At 38.4% G+C, this 26,863-nt stretch overlaps 1 protein-coding gene across 7 annotated transcripts in view; it reads right to left on the reverse strand.

The window, feature by feature from the left end:
- Positions 1–26,544, reverse strand: part of LOC119524722 (colorectal mutant cancer protein-like) — a 65,556-nt gene extending 39,012 nt beyond the window's left edge. For 2 of the 7 annotated variants that reach the window (XM_037823394.1, XM_037823390.1), the window contains exons 1-2: positions 26,470–26,544; positions 20,958–21,027 (exon numbers count right to left, since the gene is read on the reverse strand). The gene's annotated coding sequence lies outside the window, so the exon portion shown is untranslated. Of the gene's footprint in view, positions 1–20,957; positions 21,028–23,891; positions 23,950–26,469 lie in introns of those variants that run through there. The other 5 variants (XM_037823392.1, XM_037823396.1, XM_037823395.1 and 2 more) reach the window with 5 other exon arrangements.
- Positions 26,545–26,863: the final 319 nt, after the last annotated feature.

Genomic DNA, 26,863 nt, shown 5'->3' on the forward strand with positions numbered 1-26,863 from the left:
GTTCCCAGTGCTGTGACTCAAAGAAGGGTGGAGATAGCACAAGCAGAGAGACAGACCACTGAAATGCTAATGACCTCCCCCTAGGGGATCTGTCTTCTCTAAGAGGAAAGGGGTAGGGCCCTTTCCATTCAGAACCAGACCCCAGAGCCTGCGGGAACACAGCCACACCTCCTCACACCAGTCAAGAATTATAGGCTAACAAGCACCACCTGCTGGGCAGAAAATCACAGTGACGTGAGGCATCATAGGAACCAATTTTCTAAGAGCCACCCTCAGGGAAACCAGATACTGAATATTTCTTCCCTCTGGCACCTGAGCCTGTTCTGGTCTAGGAAAACCTAACTGGGTTAACCAAGGAAACCATGCCTAGACAACAGAAAATTATAATCTATACTAAGAAAAACAAAGTTATGGCCCAGTCAAAGGAACAAAATGTACACTTCAACTGAGACACAGGAATTTAAACAACTAATGTTAAATCAATTCAGAAAGTTTGGAGAAGATATCGCAAAAGAGATAGAGGCTGTAAAGAAAACACTGGGCATACATAAGGCAGAAATCAAAAGTTCAAAAAAACTACTAGTAGAATCTATGGAAATGAAAGGCACAACACAGGAGATGAAAGACACAATGGAAACATAAAACAGCAGATCTCAAGAGGCAGAAGAAAACACTCAGGAACTGGAGAACAAACACCTGAAAGCCTAGACACAAAGGAGCAGATGGAGAAAAGAATGAAAAAATATGAGCAACATCTCCAGGAACTTAAAGATGAAACAAAGTACAAGAACGTATGTATCATTGGTGTCCCAGAAGGAGAAGAGAAGGGAAAAAGGGGAAGAAGCAATAATAGAGGAAATAATTAATGAAAATTTCCCATCTCTTATGAAAGACATAAAATTCTAGATCTAAGAAGCGCAGCATACTCCAAACAGAATAAATCTGAATAGGCCTACGCCAAGACACTTAATAATCAGATTATCAAGTGTCAAAGACAAAGAGAGAATCCTGAAAGCAGCAAGAGAAAAGCGATCCATCACATACAAAGGAAGCTTAATAAGACTGTGTGGATTTCTCAGCAGAAACCATGGAGGCAAGAAGGAAGTGGTGTGATATATTTAAAATACTGAAAGAGAAAAACCACCAACCAAGAATCCTATATCCAGCAAAGCTGTCCTTCAATTATGAGGGAGAGCTCAAAATATTTTCTGACAAACAGACAATGAGAGACTTTGTGAACAATACCTGCCCTACAGGAAATACTAAAGGGAGCACTACAAAGTGACAGGAGAAGACAGGAGTACGTGGTTTGGAACACAATTTTGGGAGATGGTAACACACCAATCTAAGTACAGTGAAAACAGAGAACTATGAATACGGTTGAGAGAGGAAGGTTGGGAGCATGTGAGACACCAGAAGAAAGAAGGAAAGATAAAGACTGGGACTGTATAACTTGGTGAAATCTAGAGAGTTCAACAATTGTGATAAAATGTACAAATATGTTCTTTTATGAGGAAGAAAAAGCAAATCTCAACCTTGCAAGGTGTTAGAAATGGGGAGGTATTGGGGGAGAGATGCAATCAACGTAAATTAGAGACTGTAACTAACAGAATCATTGTATTATGCTTCCTTTAATGTAACAAAGGTGATATACCAAGGTAAATGCAGATAAGAGGGGGTGTTAGGGGAGGCATGTTAGACACTTGGCATTGGTAGTGTTGTATAACTCTTTACTCTTCTTTGATTTAAGGTTATTTTTCCTTTTGCTGCTTCCTAGCTGTCATTTTTTTTTTTTCCTCTTTCTTTTGCCTCTCTATCTTCTTCGACTCTCCCTCCTGCCTTGTGGAAGAAATGTAGATGCCCTTATATAGATAGTGGTGAAGATGGTGAACACATAAATATATGACCATACAGAGAACCATCGATTATTTACTTAGGATGGAATGTACAGTGTATGAACAAAACCATATTTAAAAAAATGGGTTGATGACAAAACCTTGAGGGCAATATAATGAGTGAAATAAGGCAGATATATAAGGACAAATATTGCAGGGTCTCACTGATAGGAACTAATTATAATATGTAAACTCATAGACATGAAATATAAGGTACCAAGATATAGGACAAGGCTTAAGAATGGGGAGCGGTTCCTTAATATGAGAATGTTCAACTAGGATGAACTTAAATGTTTGGCAATGAAAAGAGGTGTTGGTAGCAAGATGCAAGAATAACTAACAGTGCCCAATGGTGTGTGAATGAGGTGGAAAGGGGAAGCTCAGAGTCATATATGTCACCAGAAGGAAAGTTGGAGATCAAAAGATGGGAATGTATAAAACTGAATCCTATTGTGGGCAATGTCCATGATTAACTGTACAAATATTAGAAATCTCTTCCATGAACCAGAACAAATGTATGACAATACAATCAGAAGTTAGTAATAGAGGAGCATATAAGGAAGAAATATATACCTATTGCAAACTATATAATACAGTTAGTAGTATTCAACATTTTTTCATAAAGAGTAACAAATGTACTATACCAACACTATGAGTCAAAAATTGAGGGGGGGTTGGTTAGGGATATGGGAGGATTTGAGTTTCCTTTTCTTTTTTTCTTTTTTCATCTTTCACTTTATTTATTGTCTGGAGTAATGAAAAGCTTCTAAAAATTGAACAAAAATTAAGTGTGGCAATGGATGCACAGTTGTATGAGGGTACCAGGGGCAACTGATTGTACACTTTGGATCTTTGGATAATTGTATGGTATCTGAACAATCCCAACAAAAATTAAAAAAAAAAAAAAAAAAGATCTGACACAAAATAAAATTGGCCTGAGAACTAATATCCTGTAACAATGTAGCTATGTTTGGTACACCTGTGAACAAAAGGAGAATTTACATGGTTATATTCTCTATAATCAATACACCATCCTCCAGGCAGCATCAGGCTCCTTCACTGGCAGACTGGGCTATGCAATGGATGTGAGTGGGGTATTAATTCCACTGTTTCCAATTCCTTAATGTGGTCAAGTGATTTCTTGATGGCCCAATGGTAACTTACACTGATGCACTGCCACCGTGCATCTGGGAAAGGATACCTTTATTGGTCACAACTTAGCATGTTGTCTTTGAACATTTTTTCTTTCTTTTGTTTTTTTTTTTAATGCAATTTGATTGAGATATACTCACACACCAAATAATCCAGCCAAAGAACACAATCAATGGCTAACAGTATCACTGTATAGTTGTTCATGCAGGGCCACAATCAATATTCAAACATTTTCATTACTCAAAAATAAGGAACACCTAAACCATCCCATATCCCTTATCCTCCCACTATTTTTTAAATTTTAATTTGAAATAAATTCAAATTTACAGGAACAGTTGCAAGAACAATACAAAACCCATACACAGAACTCCAGCATACCCCGACCCCCTCCCCCGTTACCCTGATCCACCAACTTTAACATCCTGTCACACCAATTCTTTCTTTCCCTCCCTCCCTCCCTCCCTATCATCCATCATCTATTGCTCTGTCTTCTGAACATATGAGAGCTAGCTGCACACATCCTTGAAGAAACAATATAATTCACATATACAATTCCCATGTCCTTGGCATTTAATTGTCATTGCCTATTTAGACTGTCTTTTTCTTCTTTTTTTTCTTCTTTTTCAATTGTGGAAACATATATATGGCTTAAATCTTCCCATTCCAACCCCTCCCTAGTATTACATTAGTGGGATTAATCACATTTAGAATGTTACAATGCTACCGGATCCCCACCATCCATTACTAGAAATTTCCCTTCACCCTAAACAGCAACCCTACACTCATTTATTAACTCCCCATTGCCCCTTCCCCCACTTCTCATAACCCATACTGTACTTTTCATCTCTATGGTCATATTCCCTGATAATTTCTTTGTGTTTACTGTAGGGCTTAAATTTAACCTCTTAAATCCATAACAATCTTGTTTTTCTTTTATACCAATATAACTTCAACATGACACAAACTATGTTCCTATACATCTCCCTCCCCCAACCTTTATACAGTTCTTGTCAAAAATTACATATTTTACATTGAGTCCAAAGCTACTGATTTGTCAATAGAGTTTATGTATTTTATATCCTGTAGGAAGTAAATAGTGGAGCTACAAATCAAAAATCATTGACTTCTATTTGTATTCCATTGTGGCCAGAGAATGTGCTTTGAATATATTCAGTTTTTGTTTTTTGTTTTTTTTTTTTAATTTATTGAGTCTCATTTTATGTCCCAGCATATAGTCTATTCTGGAGAAAGATCCATGATCACTAGAGAAAAATGTGTGTCCTGGTGATTTGGGCTTCAATGTTCTATATATGTCTGTTAAAATTCTCTGTCTCTCTCTCTCCTTTCTTTGTTTCTCTGTTGGTAGGGCTCCCTTTAGTGTCTGAAGTAGGGCAGGTCTTTTATTAGCAAAATCTCTCAGCATTTCTCTGTGAAAAACTTAAGCTTTCCCTCAAACGTGAAGGAGAGTTTTGCTGGATAAAGTATTCTTAGTTTGAAATTATTTTCTCTCAGAATTTTAAATATGTCATGCCACTGCCTTCTTGTCTCCATGGTGGCTGCTGAGTAGTTACTACTTAGTCTTATGTCCTTTCCATTGTATGTGGTGAATTGCTTTTCTCTTGCTGCTTTCAGAACTTGCTCCTTCTCTTCAATATTTGACAGTCTGATCAGAATATGTCTTGGAATGGGTTTATTTGGATTTATTCTATTTAGAGTTTGCTGGGCATTTATGCTTTGTGTATTTATATTATATAGAGGGTTTGGGAAGTTTTCTCAACAATTTCTTTGAATACTCTTTCTAGACCTTTACCCTTCTCTTCCCCTTCTGGGGCACCAATGAGTCTTAAGTTTGGACATTTTATTTTATCTATCGTATCCTTGAGATCCATTTCAATTTTTTTTTATTTTTTCCCCATACTTTCTTTTGTTCTTTCATTTTCTGTTCTCTGGTCATCGAGGATGCTGAGTCATTGTTCAACTTCCTCTAATCTTGTATTATGAGTATACAGAGTCTTTTTAACTTGGCCAACAGTTTCTTTTATTTCCATAAGATCTTCTATTTTTTTATTTACTCTTGCAATTTTTTCTTTATGCTCTTCTGGGGTCTTCTTTATGTCCTTTATATCCTGTGTCATGCTCTTCTTCATGTCCTTTATGTCCTGGGTCATGCTCTCATTGTGTGATTTTATGTCTTTGATTAATTGCACCAAGTACTCTGTCTCTTCTGATCTTTTAATTTGGGTGTTTGGGGTTGGGTTCTCTATATCATCTGGTTTTATCATATGCATTAAGATTTTCTGTTGTTTCTGGCCTCTAGGCATTTGCTTTACTTGATAGGGTTCTTTCTGGATATAAAAAAAATACCGATCTCTAAACTTTAACTAGCCAGCAGATGATGTCTGTAAGTCACCTATTCCCCTCAAGTCAGTTCTCCCCGACTTTGTCTTTCTGGTGTGTGGGGATCTGATTCTTGTGGGGTTCAATTGGTGCAGTAAGTTTGGGTATGTTGTTAGTGCTGTCCGCCTTGAATGTGGGGCGTGTGTCTGGGTGGTTAGGGAGGCAGGACAGCTTTAATAATCAAACCTCCCAGGTGTTCCTGGAGATTAAAGGCTGTTACATGAGTCTAAGCCTTCATTTCAGTCTTGCCACAGACTGTCTCTGCTGCTTACCCACAAGTCCTTGGTATTTGCATAGGGACCCTGGGTTTTCTGAGCAGGTCCCCTATCCCTGCCATGCTCTTCTGGGACCTCTGCTGAGGGAAGGCTGTGCAATGTCACAAGTGCGCACCAGCTTCCAGGGACACCCTGGCCTGCTGGGCCATGCAGAGGCCTTCCGAGCCTGCTTTAAAGATAGTTGAATGGGGTGTGCTTTCCCCCTTTTCGCACAGCTCCACCTTCCCAGCTGCGGGACAATTAGCTGTGGGTGCACTAAAGGCGTCCACAGCCAGTACTGTGATGTGTGCATAGTGCTGCGGGAAAGACACCCGGTCACACTGGGTTTCTTGGTGCGGCTCTCAGCTGTGGGTCTGGCCCCGAGTGGCAGCATCCCCAGGCCACCGAGGAGATGTCTGCAAGGGGCAAATTTTCTTTCTCCTTTTGGTTCCCCTCTGTCCCACTGTCCCTGAGACAATCAGCAGTGGGTGTAGGGAGGGCTATCCTCCATGCCAGATACCGAGGCATTGGCTACAGCCCACTCCTGCAGTGCTTCACTGCAGTTCTCACTGCCGTATCTGTAGCTGCTCCTGGGTTTTTTGTTTTTTTTTTTTTAAAGAACTAGTCCATCTCCAAACACCAACCTGCAGTTTCTACATGCTTCAGCATGGCCATGGGACTTTCAGCCAGCTTACTCACTCATTTCAGAACATAGATTCCTGGTTTCACCAAATGCACACTCCCTGTGGATTTAGCAGACTTTGTCTGGCTGGTACATCACTGGAACTGTTGTTCTGGGTCACTTTCTGGCTTTTATCTAGTATTTTTCATGGAGGTGTTGTTTTTTTTTTTTTTTTTTTTTTGCTGTCTCACCTAGCCGCCATCTTATGTTTTCATCCTCCCACATCTTTTATATTTTTTTATCATTAGTTTATTACTTGTCTGCCTAGACAGATGGATCCTGCAGAGCTAGATGAGGTTGTAGCTCCAGAGCTGAAACCAGAGGTTGAAGTATTATTACTCATGGCTCCTGGACCTAAGACAAATGGGGTGACAGCTGTACCAGTGCCATAGAGGGTTGCTGGTTTGCTCCCTTGAGAAAACAGCAAAGACTGAGATGTGCTGGGTTCAGCAAAGTTACCAAGGGCAGAGCTGCTGATGGGATTGCTGGTCTGTCCAAACACACAAGCGGCCACAGGTGGGTTGGAGGAAGGGTTGGAATAAGCAAATACACCACTACCTGCTGAAGTGGCTGATGTCTTTGAACCACAGGAACTGTTGTTGAAGAAACTGAAAACTGGCTTTGCTATTCCTTGATCAGCTGCAGCATTGGTTTGAACTCCAAAAGCAAAAGTGGCCTTTGTTGACTGTTCAGATGCCTTCTCAGATAGTTTTATCATATTGAAACCAAATGTCAATGGTGAACAACTCTCATCTTTGGTTTGCTTTGAATTGCCAAAGGAAAACAGTGGCTTCCACTTTGTCTCTTCTTTATCAGTTTTTGTCCCATACACAGGAGTAGCAGAAGTGACATGCTCTTGCTGTTTCTCCTCTGTCCTTCCCAAAGTGAACGCTGAGGCAGGTGGCAGAGAGGCAGATCCCATATTTCCAGAAGCGAACCCTCCTTTGGCTGGAGGCAATTTCTCCATTTTTATTTCTGATGTCTTACATGTGAATGGGCCAATGAAACACTTTTGGCTTCTACAGTTCTAAAACTGAAGCTGCTCTTGTTCTCAGAGGTCACTGCAGTATTAGCAACAGCTGGATCATGGTTTATAACACTTGTGCCAATGCTAACAACTTCAGAAGTAAATTTATGAAGTTTCTCCTTCCTTTCCTGCTGCCCAAGATTAGACACCCCAAAGAGAAGTGGAGCTAAAGGACCTGGATTGCTTAAGCTAGAATAAAGTCCAACTTCAAGGTATTATCATCCTTACTGTCTTTCTTCATTTTTTCAGGTTTAGAATCAGAAGAAACTTGAAACCTAAAATCTCTGGTGGATTTGTAAAATTCAAAGCCTCCATTCACAGCATCTATGGTCCAGAATCTGAAGATAAATATATATCTATCACCACAGTTTAAAAATGAAACAAATTGGAAGGAATGAAGCTATTTCACGGTATCTGTTTTTCCCATTGTTTTGCTTCATTTTGTTTGGAAATGTTTTTTGTTTGTTTGTTTGTTTGTTTTTTGGATAAAGTCATTTTAATTGCCCCCCATTTCCTCTCTTGTATAGCCCAGCACACACAAGCCTTTAGGAACCCAAGTAGCTTTTATAACATTATATTCATTGGCACCCACCACCAGTTGCTTGATTTATAATTTTTCCAGTATTGTTAGACAGTTCCTTGTTGGTGATGATTTCATTTTCTGTAGCTATCTCAAGTTTTTAGTTCTTCCTGATGTTCTGAGCAGCAGCATGATGCCAAGACGCAATTTCCAAAAAAACACTATATTCTCTTTAACATTTAGAAATGCAGCATGACCAAGCAACCATCATTTCAGAGGAAACACTCAATTCACAGCCAACTACCAGCACTAGAGCTCCCATTTAGTCAAAAATAAACCAAAACAGTGCAAATTCTGTTTAGCAAAAGGTGACAGTGGTAGCTGAAGCCTTCTCTTAGGAAACAAACCACAAAGTGACATTACAGAAGGAAATATGCCCAATATTAAAGTGCCTTTGATTAGCTGGGTATGTGTACCAGCTCCATCAGCCGTCAAATGAATGTCAATTCAAAAATTTTTGGGCGAGCCAGTAGACCAAGATGGGGGGGTAAGATGCCCCAAGGTGAAGTTTCCACACAGAACGTTTGAACAACTAAGCAAAACTGGCAGAGCCATCTTTCTCAAAATGCTGCAAAACAGTTAAAGGGTTGTGGTAACTGGGCAAAGACCGAATGAAGAAATGAAGCTTTAAAAATGGTAGGAGAAGCTTGAGGAGCCCCTGCTGGCATCTCCCGACCTTCAATCTGCCCAAATGTGCTCCCATTGAGGGTACCCAGTCTTGACCCTGAGGGAGCAGCCTAACCCCTATATGCGTAGCTGGGTGCCTGTATGTGGGTATCAATTTATCTGGCAGCAGCCTGAAAGACTGATCAGGAAACTTCTCCCAGGATCCCCCTCCCAGCACTTAAACTGCAGGCAGAAGCAGCTTAGAATAGTTAAAGCAGTATAAGAATCAATTAAGTCAAAGAGGTCTGGGGCAAAGGATTACCTGCTTTAAGTCCAGGGAATTCCAAAGGCACCAGCTAGCACAAGTCCAGGACAAGATACAGGTCAGAAAAGATAGAGAGGATCCTAAACTTCACATTCACTGCTAGCTGATCTGCTTGTTAGGAGGGCTAAACTCTGCAGGAGAACACCAGCTAACCCAGAGCCAATTGGCAAAGACTGTGAAAGATGTTTTTTACATTGGTTTGTTTCTTTCTGTTAGCTCCTGGCACTCAAGAAAACTTTTATCATATTAGTATTTGGACACAAATGTAAGGAACAGATGATCCAGGGACTAAATCACAGAGTTAATGCTTTAAAATTTTAAAATATACAGTGGACAGAAAAAGATTACAACAAAGAAACAGGAAATGTTGGCCCATCCAAAGGAACAAGATAAAAATCCAGAGACCCATTAGTGAAGAATACCAGTCTTTGGAAATACCGGACAAAGACTTTAAAAACTGATTCTCAACATGCTCAAGGACATAAAGAAGAGAAAATAAAAGAACTAAAGGATATCAGGAAAATGATGAATGAACAAAATGATACTCTCAATAAAGAGACAGAAATTTTAAGAAGGAACCAAATAGAAATACTGATAATGAAGACCACAATAACTGAAATGAAAAATTCCCTAGAGGGTATAAACAGAAGATTGGACATGGCAGAAGAGGGAATCAGTGAACTCAAAGAGGAGATACTTGAAATGATTCAGGAGGAGGATCAGAATGAAAAAAATGAACAGAGCCTAAGAGACTTGTGGGACACCATCAGGGATACCAATAAACACATTACAGGAGTCCCAGAAGGAGAAGAAAGAAAGACAGGAAGAAGGAAGAATCAAAGAAATAATGGAAGAAAACTTCACCAATTTAATGAAAGACATGAATATGTACATTCAAGAAGACCAATGAACCCAAAACAGGACAAATTCTGAGAGAACCAAACCTGGACAAATAGTAGTCAAGCTGCTAAATGCCAAGGACAAGATAGGTCTGCAAGAAAAAAGCAACATATCATGTACAAGGGAATCCCAGTAAGATTAAGTGCCAATTTATCATAAGAAACCATACAGGCAAGAAGGCAATGAGGCAAAATATTTAAAGGACTGAAAGAAAACAAATGCCAACCAAAATCTGTATCTGGTGAGACTCTCTTTCAAAAATGAGGAAGAGGTTAAGACAGTCCCAGATATACAAAAGCTGAGGGAGTCTGTCACCACTAAACCCACCCTAGAAGCAATGCTAAAGGGAGTTCTTGAGACTGAAAGGAAAGGACAACGGACAGTGGACTGAAGCAGCATAAAGAAATAAAGACCTCTGCTGAGCATAACCAAATGGTTAATTATCAATGCCAGTACTACCATAATGTATTTTTGGGTAGGTACTGCCACTTTTTACTTCTTACAGGTTCTAAAATGCAAGTGCATTAAAAAATGATAAATCTATGGTTTTCTACATACAATGTATAAAGATATAATTTGTAACAAGTATAACAATAAAGTGACAGGATGAAGGGATATAGGAACAGTATATGTGCATACTGTAGAAGTTAACTTGGTATCAAATCAAATGTGCTTGTTATCCTTTCAGGATATTAAATTTAAGCCCCATAGTACCACAAAGAAAATATATGAAAAATATACACAGAAAGAAATGAGAAGGGAATCAATCAAAATGGTACAATATTAAAAAAATCAAATATGAAAGTAGGCATTAATGGGAGAATTGAGGGGAAAAAAAAGTGAAACACTCATAAAAACCAAATATCAAAATGGCAGAAGAAAGTTCTATGAATGTATTATCCATGGTTACTATAAATGTAAATGGATTAAACTCTCCAGTCAAAATGCAGAGAATGGCACAATGGATTTAAAAAAGCATGAACCAACTATATGCTGTTTACAAGAAACTCAGTCTAAACGCAAAGACACAAGTAGTTTCAAAGTGAAAGGATGGCAAAATTCATACCAAGCAAATAGTAACCAAAAGAGGGCTGGGGTAGCTAACTTAATCCTATGAAATAGACTTTAAGTCAAAAACTGTTACAAGGGACAAAGAAAGTCATGATTTACTGATAAAGGCATCGATTCAAGAAGACGACATAACAATTATAAATATAGATACCACTAATGGCAGAGCCCCAAAATATATGAAGCAAATATAGACAAAATTGAAGGGAGATCAGACAATTTTTTATTAATAACAGATTTCAATACACCTTCAATAATGAATCAAACATCTAAACAGAAGATGAATAAGGAAACAGAAGACTTGAACAATACTATAAATCAACTAGCCTTAAGAGACATCTATACAACATTTCACCCAACAGCAGCAGAATACACATTCTTCTCTAGTGCATATCCTGGATCATTCTTCAGGATAGACCATATATTAGATCACAAAACAAGTCTCACTAAATTCAAAATTTTGAAATCACACATTTCTCTCTGACCACAATGGAATGAAGCTAGAAACTAATAACAGAGGAAGAACTGGAAAATCACAAATATGTGGAAATTAAGCAACACACACTTAAACAACCAATGGGTCAAAGAAGAAATCACAGTGGAAAGTGGGAAGTATATTGAGGCAAATGACAGCAACAACAGCATGCCAAAACTTACAGCAAAGAGAAACTTATAGCTCTAAATACTTGCAATTGGAGGATCTAGAAAAAGACCAAACTAAATCCAAAGCAAGCAGAGGAAGGAAATAACAAACATAAGAGAGGAGATAAATGAAACAAAGAATAAAAAACAACAAAGAGCATCAGTGAAACCAAAAGTTGGTTCTCTGAAAAGATCAATAAAATTAACAAACCATTAGCTAGATTGACAACAACAAAAAAAGATACAAATAACCAAAATCAGAAATGAAAGGGAGAATATTACTACCGATCCCAAAGATATAAAAAGGATTATAAGAGGAAACGATGAACAACTGTACTCTGACAAATTAGACAACCTAGATGAAATGGACAAATTCCTAGAAACATACAAACTACCTACATTAACTTAAGAAGAAATAAAGATCTCAACACACCAATAACTAGTAAAGAGACTGAATCAGTAAGCAAAAACCTCCCAAGGAAAAGCCCAGGACTAGATAGCTTCAAAGGTGAATTTCACCAAACACTCTAAGAAGAATTAACACCAATTCTGCTCAAATTATTCCAAAAAACTGAAGAACAGAACACTCCCTAACTTATTCTGTGAGGCAAATATTATCCTAAATACCAAAGCCAGATACAGATACCACAAGAAAAGAAAATTACATACCAATACCTTTTATGAACATAGACACAAAAATCTTCTACAAAATATCACACCAAATCCAACAGCACATCAAAAGAATTATACACCATGATCAAATTAATAGTATAATTATACTAGTTTTTCATGAATTATAAAAAAAGTACTATATTAATGAAAAATGTTAATGGGTATACGGGAACTCAGTGTTTTCTGCATGATTTTTCTATAAACCTACAACTTCTCTTAAAAAATTATAAATTTTTTAAATTATTTGGGTGAATTAAATAACAGCAATGACTTCAGTTTAAAAATTTATTATAGACTGACATAAAATATAGCTTAGCTAGAATACAAATACTAGCCGCAGTCCAAAGAACACTCAGGGAGCTTCCAGTCTGGAACAGAACACTGACAATTTACTCACAACAGTGAACAAACTAAAGAGAAATGAAAATGCTAGGACACAGTAGCTCTGAGAGACAACTGGCATGCTTGAATAAAGCCAGACAGGGACAACATAAACTCCTTAAAAAACAAAACAAAACAAAACTACTGCCTATTTGCTGCTGGCCAAAAACATGAAGAAACCTAGGTTAATTTTTTTTTAAGTCCATAAATCAACTTAATGTTTTCTTGCCTCACTGTCATGGATGAGAAAAAGCAACAGAATGGTGTAACTACCCACATGCCTTCCAGGTAATCAGTCTTTCCCAATCTATTTTGAAGAGGGGTGCTCAAACGTATTAAACATTTACTAAGTGCCAGCTGTTGTAGCCAGGTCACCTCGTGTGAACCTCCCAAGGCTCTGGGAGGCAATTGACCAGCCCACTGCACATAGTTGCACAGTAAATGTGGAGCCAGCCTGGGAAGCGTGTCTGAGCCAGCCAAGGTCCAGACACTGCAGCTAAGAGGCACAGAGAGGAAAACCTCCCCAACCCACCAGCACATCTCTGCAGAAAGCACACTGGATTTCATCATACAAAATTCCAGAAAGGAAAAGAATGGATCACTTCAAGAAGATAAAAAGGAAGCCACACCTAATGAGGCTGCAAACACACAAAGGATTCTGAGTCATAAGAAGTGAAGAGTCAGAATAAGAGCAGGTTGCTATAACCCCAACTGATGCATTAGGATTCTAGGTTCAATGACTCATCTGGGGGATCTTGGGTGAGACTCTTAGATTTTTTCACTTACTGGGCCACCACCTTCTGATCTGAAAAATGGAGAAAAGAAGCATAATGAGGGTATCTAGTCACTTCTAGATCCTCTCAAGAAATAAAAAGCACTAAGTACAAGAAGCGTGGTTCAATGCCCACCAGAATGTCTAAAATCACATCCACTGACAATACCAAGGGAGGATGACGATGTGGAGAAACTGGAAAACGTAAACATTGCTTTGGGAATGTAAAATGTGGCAGCTGCTGTGGAAGATAGCTTGGGAGGTCCTCAGAAAGTTAAGTACAGAATTACCATATGACTCAGCAATCTCACTTTTAGGTACACACCCAAAAGAATAGTAAGCAGAGACTCGAACAGATTATTTGCACACTAATGATCATTGCAGCATTACTCACAACTGCCAAAAGATGGAAGCAATCCAAGTGTACATCAACCGATGAATGGATAAACAAAATGTGGTATATATACACAATGAAATGAAGTTCCAATGTATAGGCCAACATGGATGAACCTTGAATATGTCATGTTGAGTGAATAAGCCAAACACAAAAGGACAAATATTGTGTGATCTCACTAGTACGAAATAATTAGAATAAGCAAATTCTAAGTCAGAAATTAGAATATAGGTTGCCAGGGGCCAGGGTGGGAGTAGGGAATGGGGAGTTAATGCTTAAACTGTACCAAGTTTCTATTTGGGTTGATGGTGGTGATGGTAGCGCAACATTGCAAACATAATTAACAGTACTGAATTATAGTATTTGAATATGGTTAAAAGGGGAAATTTCAGGCTTTATATATATTACAATAAAAATTTTTTAAAAACCAAAACCAGAAAACATAGAACTGTACAAAATGAACAGTGAATCCTATTGTAAACAATGGACTATAGTTAACAGTACAGTTATAAAACTGTTCTTTCATGAATTGTAACAAACGTACCACACTAATGCAAGATGTTAATAATAGGGTGGCATATGGGAACTCAGTATTCTATGCATGATTTTTCTGTAAACTTACAACTTCTCTAATAAAAATAAAAAATTAAATGGTGCAGTCACATTGGAAAACAGGTTAGCCATTTCTTAAAAAGTTAAATATACATTTACCATATGACCCAGCCCTTTCAGTCCTAGGTAAGTATCCAAGAGAAAAGAAAATACATGTCTACACAAAGACAGTTATACCAATGTTCCTAGAACATTACTGATAAGTCAAAATCTGCAAAAAATAAAAAATAAAAAAATAAAAAATCCAATAATCTTTCAACTGGCAAATGGATAAGCAAAATACAGCACAGCCATTCAACAGAATGCTACTTGGCAATAAAAAGGAACAAACCACCAACACATGCAAAGACAAATGATGAATCTCAAAAACATTATGCTAAGTCAGAGAAGACAGAGCCAAAAGACTACAAAATGTATGACTCTATTTATATGACATTTCTAGAAAAGGCAAAACCCTAAAGACAGAAAGCAGATTAATGGTAGCCTGGGCTGGGGATAGGAATGGACACTGACTATGATGGGCACGGGGGAAAACTTGGGGTGATGGAAATGTTCTAAAACTGAACTGCGGTGCTGGTGGCACAACTATATATGAGTTTCTTAATACTCAATGAACTGTACACTTAACATGGGTTACTTTTAGGGCATATAAAAACGAATAACTCAATAAATCTGCTCCAACAGAGAATCTGCTATCTTCTATTGACTATGCTACCACTCAGCACCCGTCACCTTCACTGCCAGGAATAAACATTAAAGGTATTTCTCCCAACATTGAAAACTGAAGCTTTTGTGTATATGTGTGATATTAACGAGGAAAAACAGAAACTGCGTGATGAATAGAATCAAATTTTATTCTGTTTCTAGTCTAGCATCTCTCTTTACCATCCAAGGTCCACCATCACTTTCTGTCTTCTTAGATGCCAAAATAATGGTGGAAACTTGCCACAGAGAGATAATGGCATGAGCTTCATGACATTTGGTTATAAATGAGACCCTGTAAAAGGACTACTTGTTGCCTTGTCTATGAAAATCCCTGAAAATAAAAACATACATTCTGAGACCATTTTTCCCATTTTACATGGTTTTCTTGCTATAAATTATTGCATACCATTTTGTTTTTCTGTTTTCACATAAAAATCTGAATCTTCACACATGTATGTTTCAGAACTTAGGCTCTAAAAAGCCAACTTTTCTTAAATTACAGAAAGATATATAAAGTGTTAAATGACTTGGATATAAATATTTATGTGATCCATTTTACCTCCTCAACAGGAAGATGAAGGGATATATGACTACTTTTTAATACTTTTAAAAAAAAAGGTCACACTACAGCTGTGTTGCTGAAAATATATGGGATGCCTTCTGATTGACAGAACACAACATCCAAAAATCATAAATAAGGGAAACCTAAAAAGCTTTGGAACTAAAGTCACAGTTAATTGATATCCCCAATTCTGCATCACTGATTTCTCACTGTGTCTGGAAACCAAATAAAAATAAGAAAATAAAAATCAATGCAAAAGAGGAAATGAAATAAAACAGAGAGAAGGAGAGTAAAATAGACTGAAAACCTTATGTACCCAAATTTATAGGTGGTCTAAACTTGCTGTAGCACTTTGATTTCACATCAGGAAGCCAAAGATAAATACTAATTTCACAATTTGAGTAAGTGCTCATGAAAACAATCAGAACTTTGAGAACAGAAATTATGGTGTCCTCAACTCTATAAAATAACAAAAGCTGAATGAAAAGGAATATTTTTATCTTGCTATCAGGCTGGACAAGACTTGTGGATGAAAACAGCCCAAAGTGATGTGACTTTCAATTCTTACAGAAATCCAAATTGCCCTGTATACCTCCTGCTCTTTTCTTGCACCTCTAATATGGGTCTCATTCAGTTCTGTTTTCTACTCTACATAGGTTTTTACATCTTAACTATAAACACTTTGAGGACTGTTTTCTAGTCATCTCTGTACTCCCCACTACTTACTCAGGGTTTTGTATGTATACAATGAATGGCTAGTAAACAAATTGTTTAAATAAACAAAGAACTTAATAAGGAATGTGTTATACATAGAATTATAGGAGGTATTACTTTCTAGCCTTGGGTTTCTAAATCATCCTTATTCATAAGTGTCAGAGTATCTACAATGGATTCCAGCCTTTCTTGTAATGCATGGATGAAACTATTTTAAAAATCACATATCCAAATAAAGACACTAACACTATTTATATGACATCAATCAAACCCCTATCTGTGCTTACAAATCAGGTGAAAGCATTAAAATGGATTTAGTTAACTCAATTACCCAATTCCCCACCACAACTTCCAGCCTGCACATGAAAAGGGCTGTTTTATCAAAACAAGGCCCAGGCATGGAAATTCTAGACCAGGGTGGCCTTAGGCAAAATGTACCATGTACTCATACCCTTGGTTTGTGCTACACTGGTTTGGATTCATTTATCACATGCTGCTTTGTAAGCGATAGTGGATATGTGTGCATTTTACCACCCTCATGGCCAAAAATGACATCTCATGTTTCTAGGGTATTTTCTATCTGCTTCTTATGCAGGGGCCTTATGTACAACAAATGCAAGAAAAATGTTGGCTGATGAAACCAATTGGGTTTTCAACTCTCCTTATTATGTGAAAAATAGAATATTTTAAGTTTTTTTCTGTGTATTATTCCATGAATTCATAAATCGAGATCATGTAAACCCAGAGTTTCAAGTGGGAAATCAGAGTTTACTAGATAAGATAATTTCAAAAAGCACAACTGCTTTGAGCCCACCCTGGGTGGGCAGAGTGAGCTCTTTTACCATACAGAGTCATCATCAATTTATTTACTGGCAGGATATAGACAAAAGACTCTGCCGAGTATCCATTTTAGATTTCCCACATATATGAAGCCAACTCAAATCTGTTTGCTCATCTGTAAAACGAGGCACTCTAATTTTAAGGTTCAGAACAAGAGACTTTAAAGAGCAACAAAATAGTAAACTAAATTCAAAGCACTTAATATACAATATGGTTTTCAAAATAACTGTGAACAGACAAAAAAAAGCTATCATTATTCTCATTTTATAAAGGAGGAAAATAAACCTCAAAATCCAACTTACAGCTGGGAAAACTGACCGACAATGAGGCAGACATATTACAGTAAAATTATGGGAATTTAAAGGGAAAAATATGGGTGCCCAGGGGAAAAGACCAAGTTCCCCTGAGAGAAAGAAATGAGGCTAGCATCAGACTTTCTGACAGCAAGACTTTCAGAAAGAGGACAATGGAATAACATATTTAAGATACTCAAATAAAGAAAACATGTACCAAAGACTTTATATCCAGCTGAACTGACCTTCATGTACAATCAGAACAAACTTATTGATTTGCAAGAACTCAGGGTATATAGTTGTCATAAGCTCTTCCTGAGAAATGTACCAGGTAACTAGCTTCAGAAAACCAAAATGACAGAAGAGACACCAATATAAGGATGGATGACAAGCATTACAGATGTACATGAGGATTAAAACTAAGTGAACTTATCAAGGATACAGGAAAGTATATACTGTCTATGTGCTCTGACATCATAGAGTATGATGGGAAAATTATATGAAAAACATATTAAGTTTGTTAATTTTCTTATAGATATTATCTGGAAGTAAAAAGATAATACTTCAAGTCAGATGATGGGGAAGAAAGGAGGAGGGGCGAGAAGAGGTTAATGTTAAATTTCACTATTGCACACAGCAGGGAATCAATACACTAGAACCACACACACACACACACACACACACACACACACACACACAAAAGGCAAAAGTGGCAAAAAGAAGTGGTATTATTTAAAAGTAACCATTAGAACAACAATACAAACCTTCCTAAATACCAGAAGATGGAAAAGATGGACAAAATATATGTATATCACAAAGCCATAAGCGAGCTTAGTGGGTACAGAATGTGTTTCGGGTGGTGAAAGTTTTGGTAACAGGTGGTGGTGATGGGAGTACAACATTGTGAATGTAATTAATGCCACTACACTGTACATTTTTAAATGGTTAAAATGGCAGATATTACAATATATGTGATACTGCAATAAAAATAAATGAATTGAAGCCAAACATAGATTTTATCAATTAATGTAAATGGGCTTAACTGGCTTATTAAATAAAAGGGTTTTCATGTGAAAGCAAAAGTCAAGTGACTAACTCAAGAGGCATATAATTTCAGAGTTGTGACAAATCTCAACTCTTCCTGGCTCCCAGCTATTTACAGAAGAGATGAAAGAGATTACCCGTAAAGCCAAGAAAACTCTACCAAATGTACTTTAATGAAAATCTCCATCATTAAAAAATAATAATCAAATAAAACCCTGGACAGTCGAATAAAAAAAGTTTTTTAAAGCATAGCCATAGCCAGGTATGAGTTCTTAAGATAACTAGTGTTACTTACGGGATTCTTTCATTTAATTCATTTAACAAATATTTATTGAGAGTCTGCATGCGATTGGGTCCTTTTCTAAGTGTTGGGGATACAAAGCTTGAATATCACTTTTCCTGTGTGCAGAGACCCAGATATATAAATGAAGTGCATGCTGGCTGAGCACGTCCCTACATGCTAGTATTGGCCTCCTAAAATAGAAGATTAATGGAAACAATGACAGGATTAAACTGCACTGACACCACTAGGCACTACTAAAATAATGCATCTTAGTGCCATATGATGCCAGGCTCAAAACAGCAGCTCATTAAAATGCCTGGGATGGGAATGACTGCCCAAATAAAGCATTCTGTCACAGGAATGTAACTAGTGTTTCCTATAAAAGTAACTAAAAAGCCACAGAATTCTTCTCTCACTGTCTCTCTTATCCAGCAGAACTCTTTTGCTTTATATTAAAATGGTTTTAATCTTTCATGACATAGAAAGTTGACGGCCGCTGGCATAAGACCTGCTAAAATCAACAATAGTGTAATTATCTGCACTCTTCCAAGTGTTTTCAAAATACATTCTGGTTGGGATTGCCCTAATTTAGAAACTGGTGCTTTATGCTAGTGGTCTAGGGCTGTCAATAATATGGGTTAAAAGGAATTTTAAAATCTTTGCCCAAAGCATTTTTTCTATAGCAATTATTTGAAGTGTTTATACCTCAACCTACTTGCACAAAGGGTTTGACGCAATCTCAACATCCTCCCGGTATACTGCTGGCTTTTGACTCTACTTTAAAGTGACATTTATATGAGCTGAAACATGTAAAGCACCAAGAACACTGCATGACACATGGCAAGTGTGAGCTATTATTGCATTAATAGTACCATTCAAAGATTCTTTTTAAAAGATGTGAATAAGTGCTTGAGGCAAAGTGGATGACTATATTTTAATTTTCCCTGCTATTCTAGTTGAAAATGGGGAGGAATTTTAGTACACACAGAATTCTCAGAACATTTTTAGAACATTGTGGATTCTTAAAAAAATAAATTTACAGAACAGATGAAAATTTAATGGTATAAAACTAAACAGATCAGACTTCCTTCCTAAGGGTACCCAAAACACATTTTATCAGCAATGCTTCCTGGATCCAGTTTTAAAAATGGCCAAAGAAGGGGCAGGATGAGGAGTCAAGATCTTAAGAAACCCAATCTAACTTAAGACCTGGGTATACAGAATTTAATAAATTATGTTATCTGTTAGGGATTTACAGGGGGGGAAAGGGGGGAATGACAGGGGAAAAAAAAAAACAGAGACCCACAAATAAGATGGAGATACTCAACCAAGCTCCAAATATGTCAGTGATAAAATAACAAATTGCATATTAATAGCAATTACTCCTTTTGTTTGGTTTCTTTGTGATTACTTTAATAAATTACTCTGCCTTCCTCCCATCACTCAAGTAGGTTGTCATCCAAAGGCACAATCAGTATAGATTGGGTACAATAGTGCTCACTGATAGGGAGGGGGAATGGCTGGTGCCTCCAGAGCTGTGACTCATTAGAATCCATAAAGCTTTTCTATGGAAATCAAGTATCAATGAAGCTATTGTAAGAGATTATGGCTACATAAATGCAGACCAGTTATGAATTCTCACAGGGCAACAACAGTCTCAAAAAGAGGTAAAGGCACCAATGCCTGGGAAACCACTTGATATTAAGTGTTCGTCAGCTGGGTAAGAGCCGCTGCCCTAGCCTACCATTTTGCTAAAAGCTGGATAATTCCTAGCAAGTAAAGGGATTCTTGGTTCAGCACTCCCTGAACTCTTCATGTGCCATTCTGCTAGGTGTTGTGGGCTGAAGGTCCCAGACTGTCGGCCCTACCAAAGTTTCCATCAGCTCTTATGGGTTCAAGAAAGAACAAAGTAATTTTTACTAGTCTCGAATATCGGTTTCCGGAAAACATAAACTGAATATAAATAGACCTCTGTCACAAAAGACAAACACTGCAATAAAGCACTTTGTTAAAAGAGTTTGAAATTTGTACCTGGCTTTGTAATTTTGAATATTTCAATATTAGAATTATTATTAAAGTATTCTCTTACAAGGAATAAAATTTTAAAAAGTACAATAGGTGGTACTAATTGCATAAGCCAAGCTAGGTTTTACATACTATTTTAAAAAGTCTTCTGTGGATTATTATTCAAACCAAGATCATCAGAGATTGCAGTTCAGAGACAAGTCTGTGGAAAAAACAAACAAAATAAATGTAGAATGAAAACATTCCAGAACTTAGGAAGGAATTTATCACAAAGAAAATAGTTTCATTATTTTTTCCAAAAGGCTCAGAAAATAGAATTTAACATCTGATCTCAATTCAAATGGTTGCTGTATACTATGAAGTCCACATTTTCACAACCTTCTTTCTAGATTTTTACATCTCACTCTTGTTATATCAAGGAAAATTTCACCCAATTTAAAACAATTTCATGCTCTCAAAAGTATTGTTTTTTGGGTCCTGGCAGGAAAGAAGAATTCAGGTCAACCTTAAAGGGGCTATTGCTGGAAACCGTTTGCACCCAGTGTTCATTATGACAGATCCTAGCAGAGGCCATGCAATTTCACCCCGGCCAAGACTGCTCGCTTGGGGAGACAAACTAATATACATAAAGGATCGCTTGTTAATATCAGCCAGCCTTAGAACTGTTGAATTTTCAATATTTTGAAGGTTAGCCAATGAATACTTCTGACATCATTTATACTTACTGATGACTAAAAATGGCCATTTTATGCTTTGTTTTCTGCATATTATCAGATATACTAGAAAGAATCTGAAAAACGGAATTTTCATATTCTAACGGAACCATACCTCATTCATATATTTCCTCAAATATACTGCCCATAAAATGTTACCCTACAACATTTCTAATCCCTGGAATAGTGACAAAAGAATTATTAAAACTCAGGAGGAAACTAAGATGGAGGCTAGGTGAGACAAGGCAAAGGAACACCTCCGTGAAAAACACTAGATAAGGACCAGAAAGTGACCCAGAATACCGGTTACAGTGATGCGCCAGCTGGTCGAGGCCTCCTAGTTCCCAGGGGCCATATATTTGGTGAAACCGGGAGTCTGCATTCTAAAACGAGTGAGTAAGCTGGCTGGAAGAACCACAGCTGCACAGCGATCTGGGGAAGCCCGGGTTTGGCGTTTGGAGACCAAATGGTTCTTTAAAAAAAAAAAAAAAAAGGAAAAACCCAGGAGCGGCTGTAGCCATGATAGTGGGAACCACACAGTAAAACACAGCAAGACGGGGCTGGGCTGGCCTCTCGGTGTCTCGCCTGGAAGATAGCCTGCTGCAGACACCCTTCGGGCCAGGGGAACAGAGGGGAGAGCCAGAAGCAGAAAGCAACACCGCAGCTAGCAGCTGGCTCCCTGGAGGGCTGGAAAAACTCCTGCTCCGGGCCATGCCCACAGCCCAGAGCCCTGCCAGTTGTCCCGGAGCTGGGAAGGAAGAACTGTGAAAGGAGGGGGGTGTTGAGATGCCCCATTTGGCCATTTTTGCTTCAGGCTGAAAGTGCCCTGGCACAGGCCGGTGGCCCAGGGCTTCCCTTGAGGGACAGCGTGCACTGGTGACGTAGCACGGCATTCCCTCAGCAGAGGTCCTGGAGGATCGTGGCTGGGCGGGGGGACCTGCTCGGAGAACCCAGGGACACTACGCCAAATCCGGTGGTTTGTGGGACAGCAAGAGAGAGGGTCTGGGGCTGAAATGAAATGAAGGCTTGGACTCTTGCGATGGCCTTGAATCTCTAGGAACCTGGGGGATTTGAATATTGAGGCTGTCTTTCCTCCCTGGCCACCCGTACATGCGCCCCGCATTCAGGGCGGATGGCTCCAGCAACACACCCAGGCTGAGTTCTCCAGCTGGACCCAACAAGAATCATTTCCCCACACACCGCGGGGACAAGGTGGAGAACTGACTTGAGGGGTATGGGTGACTCACAGATGCCTTCTGCTGGTTAGAGAAAGTGTACGTCACCAAACCGTGTTCTGAAAAATTAGATAGGTACAACTTGAAAGAACCCTGTCGAGCAGAGCAAATGCCAAGAGGCCAAAAACAACAGAAAATCTCAATGCATATGATAAAACCAGACGATATGGAGAATCCAACTCCAAACACACAAATCAAGTTATCAGAAGAGACAAAATACCTCACACAATTAATCAAAGAACTATAATCAAGGAATGAAAACATGGCAAAGGATTTAAAGGACATCAAGAAGACCATGGCCCAGGATATAAGCAACATAAGAAGACCCTAGAAGAGCATAAAGAAGACACTGCAAGAGTAAATAAAAAAACAGAAGATCTTATGGAAATAAAAGAAACTGTTGGCCAAATTAAAAAGACTCTGGATATTCACGATACAAGACTAGAGGAAGCTGAACAACATCTCAGTGTCCTAGAAATGCACAGAACAGAAAATGAAAGAACAAAAGAAAGAATGGAGAAAAAAATTGAAATGTATCTCAGGGATATGATAGATAAAATAAAACGTCCAAACTTAAAACTCATTGGTGTCCCAGAAGGGGAAGAGAAGGGTAAAGGTCTAGAAAGAGTATTCAAAAAGATTGTTGGGGAAAACTCCCCCAACCTTCTACACAATATAAATACACAAAGTATAAATGCCCAGGAAACTCTAAATAGAATAAATCCAAATAAACCCACTCTGAGACAAATTCTGATCAGACCCTCAAACACTGAAGAGAAGGAGCAAGTTCTGAAAGCAGCAAGAGAAAAGCAATTCACCACATACAAAGGAAACACATAAGACTAAGTTGTGACCACTCAGCGGCCACCATGGAGGCGAGAAGGCAGTGGACTGGCATATTTAAAATTCTGAGAGAGAAAAATTTCCAACAAAGAATACTTTATCCAGGAAAACTCTCCTTCAAATTCGAGGGAGAGCTTAAATTTTTCACAAACAAATGCTGAGAGACTTTGCCATAAAAGACCTGCCCCACTTCAGATTCTAAAGGGAGCCCTACCAACAGAGAAACAAAGAAAGGAGAAAGAGATACAGAGAATTTTAACAGACATATACAGTACCTTACATCCCAAAGCACCAGGACACTCATTTTTCTCTAGTGATCACGGAACTTTCTCCAGAAGGGACCATATGCTGGGACAAAACAAGCCTCAAGAAATTAAAAAAAAAAAAAAAAAAAATTGAATATACTCAAAGAACATTCTCAAGCCATGATGGAATACAAATAGAAGTCTAATTTTTGATTTGTAACTCCACTACTTACTTCCTATATGATATAAAATATACAAACTCTAATGACAAATCAGTGGTTTTGAACTCAATGAAAAATATGTGATTTTAGACAACTATATAAAGGTAGGGGAATGGAGAAGTATAGGAACATAGTTTATGTGTCGTATTGAAGTGAAGGTGGTATCAAAGAAAAACAAGATTGATATGGATTTAAGAGGTTAACTTTAAGCTCCACAGTAAACACAAAGAAATTTTTGGAGAATATAACATAGAAATGAAAAGTAGAGTTTAGGTTAAAGAAATGGGGGAAGGGGCAATGGGAGTTAAGAAATGAGTGTAGGGTTGCTGTTTGAGGTGAAGGGAAATTTCTAGTAATGGATGGGGGAAAGAGCATTACAACATTCTAAATGTGATTAGTCCCACAAATGGAAGGCTAGGGAGGGGGTGGAATGGGAAGATTTAGGCTGTATATATGTTTCCACAACTGAAAAAAGAAAAAAAAAAAAAGACAGTCTAAATAGATGATGATTGAATGCCAAGGATGAACTTGGATGGGATTGGAGGATGGAGGACAGGTGGCTCAAAGGGACACAGTTGAGACATAAGGTAAAGCAAATATAGAATGTAAGCTTTGTATCATTACTGAATCTCGTACTTCTTAGCTATGCTTAATGGGATTGCATAAAAGAATGTTCTTATTCATGGGAAGCGTATATGTGAATTATAGTGTATGTTCAAGGATGTGTGCAGCTAACTCTCATATGTTCAGAAGACAGAGCAACAGATGATGGATGACAGATAGGGAGGGAGGGAAAGAAATAGTGATGTGACAGCATGTTAAAGTTGGTGGATTGGGCGATCAGGGGAGGGGAGTCAGGGTATGATGGAATTCTGTGTATGGGGTTAGTATTGTTTTTGCAGCTGTTCCTATAACTTTGAATTTATCTCAAAATAAAAAAAGTATACATAAAAAAAAAACTCAGGAAAAACTGGTATATTATTCCTCCATATTTGAGTGTGATGTGATGCATAATTCGTTTATCTTTGGATCAATTCAAGATAAAAGCAGAAAAAAAAAGAAAAAGAAATGTGGTGCATTCCAAAACCAATAGCCATTTGGTAAAATCTATTAACGTTATTTTTAAAAATACACAGGATATAATTCACTGTTCCAATTACTATTGTTTTACCTCGCCCTGGCAGAACTTGTGAATCCACTCATCCTAATTGTTCTTTGTGGAGTTGTTCAGAACCCCCTGCTGCAAAAATTATTCAAACTAAATAAAGAGAATTGAAATAATTAAAAAGGAAGAATATCAGAATGTAAGGAGAAAATACCTGAGGGCCAGAAGCAGAAGAGAGGTGAGTTTTGTAATTCAAAATGAAGAAAACAAGAAACGGTGTAAGAGTTCAGTTTCACCAGTGCAAAAAGGCCTAACATATAAAGATAAGATAAAAGTCAGAAAAGATATGAGAAGATGCATAAGAGAGAATTCTGCATCTTCAGCAAATTAAGAAATGAGAACCTGTAAGGGAGCAGAGAAAAACAGTGCAGCTATCTGGTAGGTGGGAGTGGCCCCAAGAAGAGGGTGGAAGCAGCCAGGAACCTAAAATAAAGGAAAGGCATGGAAAGCATTTAAATTCCTTATCTGGGTGGTACATCTCACTCACTCAATTTAATTTATTTCATTATTTGTTATTTTAACACACAGCAGAGTACAGGGTAAGTTTATTTTGCTTTCCCTTCCTCCCTGAAAAACTCCACTAGTATTTCAAGTTACAACAGGCTACTCCTACCACTGAGCACCTTCAAGATTTTCTTTGAGGGGAAAAATAAATATCTGCTGTAAGATTATAGTCATTACATATAACTCCTTGCCCAGTGCCCATTTTCAGATTCTGGCATGCACCATACTGTTTGTTTTCCATTCTGAGGCAAGTCAGAAGTTTTCTGTTTTCCATTTTCCACAAGTCAGTAAAAATGGCATCCTCTCATCGAGAAAAAAATGTTATAGTCCTAGAGTTAAATATAGACGAGTTAACCAAGCTAACTCATCTAGGCTGAATCCTGAGAGAGGCCTGAAAATGGAGACAAGAGATTGGGAGGACAAGTCTGGAGGAAGGGCAGTGTGTCTGGAGGAGGAACGGGTGGGGACAAAGGAAATAAAGTAGGCAAATAAAGGCAATAGCTAGATTTAAAATGAACACCTGCGAGAAATGAATAAAAGCAGAAAAGATCATTGCTTTATTCTAATATAGTAGAAAAATCATAGTGGACGCATAAAAAGAAAAATGGAATAAATTCCTGAAAACTTTATAGAAAGCTGCTGCTCTACTGTGATCAAGTACTCAGAGGCAAAGAGATGTGTCACCAACTCCATCCCGGGCTATTTTTCAGGACCCTACCTTTTCAAACACCTCTTCGTTCTCCCTTCGTTTCCGTTTTCTGGGTCTCCTGTTCACTCGAATCCATTTCGTGACCTGAAGTTCAAAAACCACAGCGCATTTTAAGCAGGACGACGCGCCGAGGGCCGCCCCTCGGCGAGCGAATATCAACTGCCTCGCGACGCAACTGCCGCAGCTTCCCCTGGAGAAGCCACAGGCACCTTTCGCGGCTCGCCCGGCCGCCTCCGCGCAACGGACTCCCGGGGCGCCCAGAGTGCGCGCGGCCCCCGACCCCCGCGCTCCGGGCTGCGGCGCGCTGAGGCCGTGACCTTCGTCCCCGGGGCTGCCTCCAGCCACGGGCCTGACTTGCCCCCGCGGGGTGCGCGCCGCAGTCCCCCAACAAGGAGCCATCTTC

The sequence above is a fragment of the Choloepus didactylus genome (genome assembly GCF_015220235.1).
Source record: "Choloepus didactylus isolate mChoDid1 chromosome 11 unlocalized genomic scaffold, mChoDid1.pri SUPER_11_unloc4, whole genome shotgun sequence".
In the NCBI taxonomy this organism is placed as follows: domain Eukaryota; kingdom Metazoa; phylum Chordata; class Mammalia; order Pilosa; family Megalonychidae; genus Choloepus; species Choloepus didactylus.